Genomic DNA, 10,131 nt, shown 5'->3' with positions numbered 1-10,131 from the left:
ATAAATATGCAGGTTCCATACCTTATAATGCAATATTTTAAAATGTGCTTTATTACAGAGTGATGGAAAAAGTATAAAAGCACAAAAAAGTAATGATAAATTTAGTTTTGACAGTGTTATTATAATAATTTATAATAATAAAGTTTCTTTGTTTTTTATAATGATATCCCACATAAATTTGTAACTTTTTTTACTAGCTAATTTGTATGAATTTGTACAATCTCATTTTGTACAATTAAGTACAATTGGCTTATCCCCCAATGACAATTGGGTTTAGGGGTGAAGTTTGCCCATGCCTCCTTTAACACTTTGCGCGTGTTACTTAGAATCCATTGTTATAGTAGTAAATAAGACTATATAAATATAAGACTATTTAAAGCTATATACAACTTTTATGTCAAAATATTTTATGTAAAACTCCACTTTTTCTAAAATAATTGAATTCTGACAAATAAGTTCATATTGGCTCGTTGTTGTTTCATTTTTTCAATATTTTTCATTGTAAAATGACTGCCCCATGACACTAGTGGCATCTAGTGGCTATTTCCCAAATAGCAACAGAGTGTCATCTCTTGGTGATTTTGTTTCTTTTTGCTCTATTCTGTAAATATTGACAAATGTACTAATTATATTGTGCATTTTCTGATAATCCAATTCTCAAGTATGTGATAGAATACATTTTTTTCTTTTTTAAACAGCTTAATAATGATAATATTATTTGTTATATGATGGGTAATTGACACAGCTACACTTTAAAAAAAAAAAGGCAACCGATCACACACAGCTTTTTGAGTTAACTAAGTCGACTTAAAATATTTTGTTGAATTCCTTGTTTAACCAACAACATATTTTTGTTTGCTGAACAAATATTATCATGTTTACTCAACAAGATCTTTTGTTTGCTGAACAAAAATTTTCACGTTTATTCAACAAGATCTTTTGTTTACTGAACAAAAATGATCATGTTTACCCAACAAGATTTTTTTAGTTTACTGAACAAAATAAAACAAACTGATTCATTATGCATTTACTATTAATTTTTGGAATTCAAATTAAATACACAAGAATAGTCAATTCACTTTTTTTTATTTTTAACTGTGTTCAAATCACAATCCAAAACATTTGCATACAAAATCAGCATTTGACATTAGCCGTGTTCAGCATTGGGCTAGTTTGTACACAACTAGTACTGAATGTTTCCAGATTTGAAAAGATTGTACACTGCCTCAACATAAAATAACTGGCAACCTTACTAAAACCAAGCTATTAGTGTGTCTAAACACTCAAACCAGGTGAATATACAATCATCTAATCAGAGTAAACCCTAAAAGCCACTCCATTCAAACAGTCTTTAAAGTGTGCTGCACTTTTGTCAACAAAGTACATCAAGTCCAAAAACAGACCTCAAAACATTCAAACAGTGGCACAGTAGGAAATGCTTTCGCCTCCCACCAAGGTCGCTGGTTCGAGTCTCAGCTGGGTCAGTTGCCGTTACTGTGTGGAGTTTGAATGTTCTCCCTGCGTTCACGTGGGTTTCCTTTGGGTTCTCCGGTTTCCCCCACAGTCCAAAGACGTGTGGCACAGGTGAATTGGGTAGGCTAAAATTGTCCGTAGTGTATGTGTGAATGAGTGTGTATGGATGTTTTCCAGAGATGGGTTGCAGCCGGAAGGGCATCCGCTGCGTAAAACAAGTTCATTGCGCTGTGGCGACCCCAGATTAATAAAGGGACTAAGCCGAAAAGAAAAATGAATGAATGAATCAACTGAACTCTCGCAGATCATGTGCCACCAACCTCCATAAAACATGCTGAATCACTTAAAAAGTATATTTGAGTTCTTTTGGGTGTTCCATATTCAGTCTATACAAGAGGCTGAACAAGTAAGCGAAGGCTGCAGGCAGATGTGTGATATCCTGAAGTACTATGGCCTCCTCCAAGATTTTAGCGAGGTTCATCACATATTGCAGGGATGCAGAAGTGCCATTATCATCTTCCACCACAGTGAAGATTCCAATCCTTTAATCTCTGGTGCTGTGGTCTTCAGGGTCCGTGTCCTTATAGGAGATTAAGTAATGGGAAAATTAATTGATGTGTAATATTAATTACTACTTATTAATGTTATTACTATTATGCAAAGAAAATAAAAACATGTAATACTTTCGTACATACAAACAGTAACACTTTGAATAGTCTATAAAGCAATAGCAAATGGTTAATTGCATACCTGTATAGTATTAACTCTAATAGATGTTAGTAAACTGTTTATAAATTCAGCTACAAATGCTCTATTCTTGACTTATAAGCATCTATAATGTGTTTTTATACTTTTTTAATGATTAATGTTTCATTACTAATTTAGGTATTGCAATATTTACAAACCAATTATTTAAGAATAGTTTTTATGTTTTATCGTTCAGAATGAGTATTAAATGATTAATATTAACTATTCATATTGACATTTCTATACATGTTATAATTAAGGCATATACTAATAGTTACTTTGTATGTTTTGTATGCTTTATTAACTCAACTTCTTCCAGTTTTGTGACCTAATCTAAAGTGAGGACTAGTTATGCTTTATAAATCCATTATAAATGACAATTAAAGGCTCAGTATCAATCTTTTCTAAGCATACTGTAAATTGAAAATAACAAACAAACAAAAACCATATATAATAATTGAACAATATATTGACAACTTTTTAATATTTAGCAATTTTTTAAACTTTTATTTTACATAAAATTGCAAAGATTTACTTTTATTTGATACAGTTTCAATTGTGAAAGTTGTTTATTGTCCTGTTTAGAATATAACTGAGCCTTTAATTGTCATTCATAAGGGATTTATAAAGCATAAATAGTCCTCACTTTAGATTAGGTCACAACTGGATGAAGTTAAGCTCATAAAGCATATACTAACATACAAAGTAGCTATTATTACATACCTTAATATTAGGATATTTAAATGTTAATTTGAATAGTTTATTAATCGTGTACTTAAGCATTCTGAATGATCTTAAAAACACCAAGTATTCTTAAATAACTGGTTTGTAAATAATGCAATACTTAAATTAGTAATACAAATGAATCATTAAAGTTAAAAAAAATACAATCATTGAGCACTTCATGTAGAGTTATGCTTAACAGAAAATAAATTAACTATTCGCTAATACTAAATAAATTATTTATAGCGTGCAGCTATTATAAGTGTTACCAAGCAGACTAATAAATGTAGAATAGGGTATGAAAAATGGGTAACTTACCAGACATATCTTGAGAAAGCAAGCAGAATTTTTACGAAGAAAAATTGGCAATCCCTCAAGAGCTGCTCTTTCTCGATCGGTGACAATATCAGTGACCTAAAGGAAAGTCATTTACAAAGGGTGTTTTACAATCTTATTGTTTTGTAAGTAAAAATGTACTTAGTACATTTAAATGAGCATAGTATTTTATTCATGCTGTTGAAAAAACACATGGCTTTATTTTTAAAAAAGAATTTTGTGGTTTCCATACAATGGAATTTGATAATGGTTGTGTTGGCAAATTTAGAAAAATGTTTAGTTTCATGTGACAATTACTTTGAGTTAAAAACTACAGCTATTATTTTCTATTTTCCTCTTTGAATGTATTCATTTGAAATGGTCACTCAAAACAAGTGAAACATCTGTTATTTATCTTACTTCCATCTCACAATCAAAACACAACTTGACCCAATTAAAATTAATGCAAAAGGGCTGGACAATTAAATTGTTGCAATTACGTTTTATTGGACTGTATAACCTGAGCATGAAATTCATGCTTTTGTGTTTGACAGGACAAAATATGTTGAATATGTTAAAAACATCAGACGGGTGTATAAGAAAAAAAAAAATCTTAATGAGTACCTGCTCATCCATCTTGTTTAAAGTTGTATCCATCTCTGGACCCATTGAATCCCTTCTTTTTCTGTAGAGTTTCAGGAGAGGTGCTGTATATTTATCAAGTCACTCGATTTACTGTCTCAGGAGATCTACATTACAGATCTGAGAAAACTCTGTGCAGATCTACAATATACAAAAAAACATACATATTAATATTTACACATAATATATATATATATATATATATATATATATATATATATATATATATATATATATATATATATATATATATATATATATATATATTTGTAAATGTAAATATTTAAATGTTCAAATGCTGAATACAGATGTATTTTGAATTACCTATAATAATAATGTTGTTTGTTATTTTTAGCATTATCATTACTACCTTGAATGAAACCAAAGCAATTGCAATATAGTGACTTACCTCTTCCTTAAAGTCCAGGTTATCTCTCTCTAATTTCTTCCTGGCTAAATCTCAACAACTTCTTTTGGGCAACGAGAAAAGGTTTCTTGCATCTGCTGGTGAATGACCGTCAAATTTCACTGATGATAGCAAGTCTCACCTCCTCAAGGAAATCTTGCATTGAATTATGTCATTGTCAATATTTCAGTCCTTTTGAGCAAAAAGAAAGAAAAATATATATTTAGCCCTTTATATTTTTTATGTAAATAAAAGCTAGCTGACTGTTAAAGCAAGTTGGTCTGAAAATGATAGACATTTAGTCGAGCTAACTAATATACAAGCAAATCAAGCAATGATATACATGAAAATCACACGATTTTCACACAAATTACACAGTTAAACACGTCACCGTTTGTTCCGCTGGCTCTGGTTCGAAGGGAAAAAAAGGTTATGATGTGCGCAATGCTGACAGCAATCTATATAAACAGGACATAATGTTATATTCGTTTTAGCAAGGAAATTTGACTTGGATACCTGATCTGGTATGTTATATGATACTCATTGTATTAATCGTGAGTTATTAAAGCAAATGACTCGATTGAAATCGCTATTTGTTTCAAATACATTCACTCTAAACTTTTATTGATGTAAATAGCCAAAACCAAGTGCACGAAACAAGTAACTCACGGCTAAATTATAACAAATAGTTCCGTATTAGGATACACGCGCACATCAAAGCCAACATATCAAATAATATAACGTTAGATGACAACAAAAAAGACATACATACCTATGATTTAGCAGAAACGTCGTTGGCCTGCTCTTAACCGCTCTATCACGGTCTCTCACATCATTAATACACTGGTAAAATAGATCGGGCAGTCAGATGGGTACACTGTTAGACATTTCTGTAAATTACACAGTTATTTACTGTATTTCACCCAGTGCAATACTGCAAATTCCTTTTACGGTAAATAACTGTATTTACCGTTGCATTATGGGAATTTAGTGTGACGTCGAACAACATATACAGCGATGTACTGTATTTGTAAAAATTTGTGTATTATACTGTATTTTCCACAACTGCTTCAACGCCACCTTGCGGCGATTCGACTACTCTGCACCACATTTTGCCTGAGGACCCGGGAGCAATTCTGGAGGACAATTTATTAGTGTGCCTGAAGAACATACTGGATTTAACAAACTTTACTCTGGTAAGCTGAGGCAGTGTTTCATTTTACAGAATGTTTTGTGGACGAGAATAGAACAAAGTAAAGTATAAAGTTGGCTATTATTATTTTCTCTGGCTTGGCGTTATTTCGCCCATTTGAGAAATATGTCATCTATTAAGATGTTACCTTTATTTAATTTATTACATTAACACTACTATTACTTTAAATAAGACTGTTTATGACTATTAGCCATTGTTCTCGTCATATCTTTTTATTTATTTACATAGGAACCGGTGTTGCAGCGGGTTTTGGTTTAGGAGGGAACCAGAGGTATGCAGACAGTTTTGGAGGACACTTAGCACGAGACAACGGTCCGGCAGAGAGTGTTTTCCCCCAGAAGAATATGAATGAAAGACCATCAAATAATCCAGGTAAAAGAGTGTCTGTCTGTGCTGACAACACTCGACATTGATTTGAGCACCTCTATTAGCATTTGTTTGCTCGGCAACATTGGCTGAAGCGATCTTAAAATGGTAATGTTAACTGTTAGCTAAACTGAGCTAAGTTTATACTGAATTGGACTCAAACTCATTTTAACGTGCAACGTTTAACTTATATTGATTTATACTATATATATTAGATGTTGTGAACTTATTTTTCTCTGGTTTAGAGTAACTTATAACGTTAGCTTGAGAAAATAACATCGCGACGTAACCTATAAGAACGTTAACGTAAATCTATACAATATGCATAGAGGTAAAGTTGGTTTTATATTCGCACATTCGTTCATTTAGAAGACTCTATACTGTTTACCATGTTACTTTGAATATTCTATCAGAATTAGCATGCCAGTATGACTTGAAATCAACATTAACACTGTTTATTTGACCGTGAGCATGTTGTACTTTGATAGTCATTAGCTGCTAAAATGATTTCGCTATTTAGAGTTTGCAAATAATACTTTTATGAAATTAAATTATTAAGGGGGAAGTCTGAATCTGCTAATATAAAACCAATTTTACCTCTATGCATTATGCTAATAACCACCTTTTTGCTATTTATTGTTTGCTAATTATTTTTTTATCACAACTCTTGACATTTGGTTTAACATAATTGTTACCATTATATTTTTTTCTGTTTAGATATGGCACTGGCACAGCAGCAGGTTTTGTCTGAAGAAACAAACAGCATTTCAGAGGAACATCTTGATCAGCACAGCCTTATGCTTAAAAAATAAGCAAGACCAGTAAGCAACCAAGGTAAACAAATAAAAAAAAAGTTGTGTGGAGGTTGTGGATTGTAGCATGGTATTCTTATCTGTATTTTTGACTTTTTTATGGTCTCAATATAGAATACTGGGAGCCTGCCTGTGCAAACTGGACCTCATACAACAGTAAGTACTGTACATCTATTTGTTTCTCAATATAGTAACGTTACTTTTAATACAAAATGTGTCACATGTTTAGTTGGTAGCTAAATAAAAAAAATCTTTTTCCCTTTTTTATTAAACCATTTAGTAGGTTTTTTTTCATCTTTGTTTATAATATTTTTGAGCAGATTGAGGTCTGTCATGGGTCAGACATTTCAAAATACAATAATTAGTATTGGGATACATGCATTTGTCTATGTATTAAATGTCTTTTTCCCCATTTCATGTTGCCTAAATATTTTGTAATAAATAAAAGAATACATTTTTTTGTATAAATAATTCCAGAGGATGAAACAAAATGCACAGCAACAACCAGAGTGAGCCAGAAGATAGCAGGAGAAGTAGTGAAGAGAATGACAACCATGAACAACAGTGAGTTATCCTTCTTTCACCAGCTAACTGAGAACTTGGATTAGGTGAGACACTCTCAATAGTTTTATCAGTATTCAGTCTGTTTTAGTTTATTAGGAATACATAAAACAAATTGTCTAATCTGTCCTGCAGTGAATCAACCCATCACAAATGCTACAATGTTTTTGTAAAACCTTGTTAGGGAAAAAAATAAACAGGACATTCTGGTTAGTTATCTTTTAAACATGGTAGTGAGCAGGTTATGAGCAGGAGCCAGTTGCTCAGTACCAGCTGAAAACTACCCCAACCTACTGTAGCTGCCATGCTTCAAAATAATTAACCAGTATATGATTTATTTTTTTTAAATAAGCTTCTTCTATGCTTATGTTAGTCTGTTTGTCCTTATCCAGAGTTCTTCATAATCCTGGACTGGGCCAAATCCTGACCAGATGCTGTGGTGGTCATGGAGGAGTGAATCCTAAAAGACACACGTGATAAATGAGTTTCCGCATTGATCCAATGGGCCAGCCTGACCACCCGCTGGTGTACTTTCAAGCCTCCGGTGCCTAGACTGCGGCCTTGCACAAGTTTGGCTAGAGGAGAATGGTCATGCCCAACTGAGCCTGGTATCTCTCAAGGGATTTTTTTCTACACTTTCGTCAGTTGGTGAAGTTTGTTCCATGCCACTGTCGCCACTGGATCGCTTGGCTACGATTGGTGGATCGGTGGATTTGCTCTTCAGTGTTTGGACTTTCAGCAGTGACATTTACTGCTTCAATTCTGAAAACTGGACTGAAGCAGCTTCAATTTACAAGAACTTCTATGTTAAGCTGCTTTGACATCATTGATCTACAGTGTAAAAGTGCAATAGAAATAAAGATGAATTGCATTTGAACATGTGAATTCAGACCTTGTTGAGCATTTGACACCAGAATTAGTAATATTTTAAAGTTGGGTTGTTTCTGAGTCGGCAAATATTTATTTTTCCAACAATATGCAATTCAGAAGTTTAAATTTTTATTGTACATGTATGTTCTAGTGCTTTGTGTGATTTATTTATTTTTAATGTGTTGATTTTATTGCTTAATGTAATTTTCACACATTTTCCTTAAATGCTTTAAGCATTATTAATGTTTTAAAGAATGGAATATTTTGTAATTGTGTCTGGTTTAATGTCAGTAGTACTTAGTACAATTGGGTTTTTTTTTCTCAACAATATGCAGGTCAGACACTTAAATTAGTTTTGTACATGTATGTTAATGTGCTTTGTCATTTTCAATGTTTTTTTTCTTAAAATAAGATATTTTGAATGATTGAAATGTAATGTTTTTACACATTTTTAAGCTTGGGTTAAGCATCTCCAATGTTTTAAATAAAGAGTGTTTATTTTGTTAATATTTTGTAATTGTGTCTTTTTTAGGTCTATAGTATTAAAATAATATTAATAAAATTATATTATAAAATATTTAGGACAAAATTAAAAGGTTTACAGTAGCTAACTGTTAACTTAGGTGTTTACAGTAGTTAACCATTTTCAGACACTACGGTAACATGCTGTAAATGGATTTACAGTTGTATACTGTAAATCTAAAATACAGTAACTTACTGGCAACAGTGTTGCCAGTAAGTTACTGTAAAAACCCTTTGAAATGTCTAACAGTGTAGCACATCGCACAAAAAACATGTATACAATTATATACTATCGATTATGAAAACGATTGACACGTAGCTCCGCAGAAAGAAAGATGGTTCGTTTTGTCGCGCGCACGTGACAGGTACCCCCTGCAGTGAGCTATGGAAGTAAATTGCGCATGCGCCAGAAGCTTATAAGGCGCATGCGCCAACAAGAAGGGCACGTATCAATGCAAAACTAAGAATTTTGTATTAGTTCAACAAAATATTTTAAGTTTTTCACATTGAAGCACCATATTTGTTGAACAAACTAACTATTATTTGTCAGCATTTCAAATGAAAATATTTAAATTCAGTTAACCTATTAATCTTTGTTCAGAGGACTTTTTGAAAGTTGGCGTTTTTACAGTGTATGTTTAGTCTGCGCTGCAGGCATATATGATATAGCATAATTTTTGTGACATTGTACAACAATAAATAATATTTTTACTTTACCATTTAGGGTTGAGTTAGGGGTAAATGCTAATAAAATACAATGTATGCAAAATTGAGTAAATAAATAATAAAAATACTTCTTGTTGAATTCTAATCGCAGCTGTATCATTTTTAGTAACAACCGCAGGAGAGATCTGAGCTGCTGGATAATTTTCTTACGAAATGCATGAAGGTTTGTAACTGTTTATATGGGAGAGGAATAGAGAATATATTCTAGTAACATAAACAGTGTGTATCTTGCGTGGATAAAGCACATCATCCAGTTGAATTGACAAATAATTATTATTGTCATCTCCATAGACATCCGCGTATATTTTACAAACCTTAAATGGTATGTTTTGCTTGTAGTTAACCTAAATAAATGTTATTTGTTTGAAAGCACTTATAAATTAATTGTGATTTATAAAAGCACTGTGCACCACTTTCCATGCCTTAGAACTAGCAGTCAGAAATTAATTGAGCATTTGATGTCATCTGCTTTGAATGTTCCTATCACACCGGTGTGATCATACACTTCAGGGACCAGCCAAGGCTGAAAACTAAACTGACAAAACAGGTATGTTTCCTTGTGAGATCAGGCCAATTGTTTTACAATTATCATTGTGAAGCCTCCGGGGTTTCTTTAGTGCTTTACACAGTACAGACATTTTGTTTGTTTGTTTTGACATTTTTAAAGCAGCTACTTCTATTTGATTCCCATGAGCCAACAGTGTCATTCAGGTTGAGTCAGTTAATCGATTCAGCTGTTCAGTAACTGAAAGTTC

General features: G+C 32.4%; 2 long non-coding RNA genes across 2 annotated transcripts; one reads left to right on the top strand and one right to left on the bottom strand.

Moving 5' to 3' along the window:
- Positions 1–1,069: 1,069 nt before the first annotated feature.
- On the bottom strand, positions 1,070–5,163 carry LOC137488293 (uncharacterized). The gene is made up of 5 exons (XR_011007284.2): positions 5,079–5,163; positions 4,310–4,498; positions 3,883–4,041; positions 3,262–3,357; positions 1,070–2,053 (listed from the first exon to the last, which is right to left on the bottom strand). It is a non-coding gene; the product is annotated as an uncharacterized lncRNA (long non-coding RNA).
- A 269-nt stretch (positions 5,164–5,432) lies between these two features.
- On the top strand, positions 5,433–8,632 carry LOC137488292 (uncharacterized). Its single transcript, XR_011007282.2, has 6 exons — positions 5,433–5,502; positions 5,748–5,891; positions 6,603–6,719; positions 6,812–6,853; positions 7,175–7,261; positions 7,651–8,632. It is a non-coding gene; the product is annotated as an uncharacterized lncRNA (long non-coding RNA).
- The last annotated feature ends 1,499 nt before the right edge of the window (positions 8,633–10,131 follow it).

The sequence above is a fragment of the Danio rerio genome, chromosome 18, assembly GCF_049306965.1.
Source record: "Danio rerio strain Tuebingen ecotype United States chromosome 18, GRCz12tu, whole genome shotgun sequence".
NCBI lineage: Eukaryota > Metazoa > Chordata > Actinopteri > Cypriniformes > Danionidae > Danio > Danio rerio.
The sequence above is the reverse complement of the archived record's forward strand: the minus strand, read 5'-3'. Positions and strand labels throughout refer to the sequence as shown.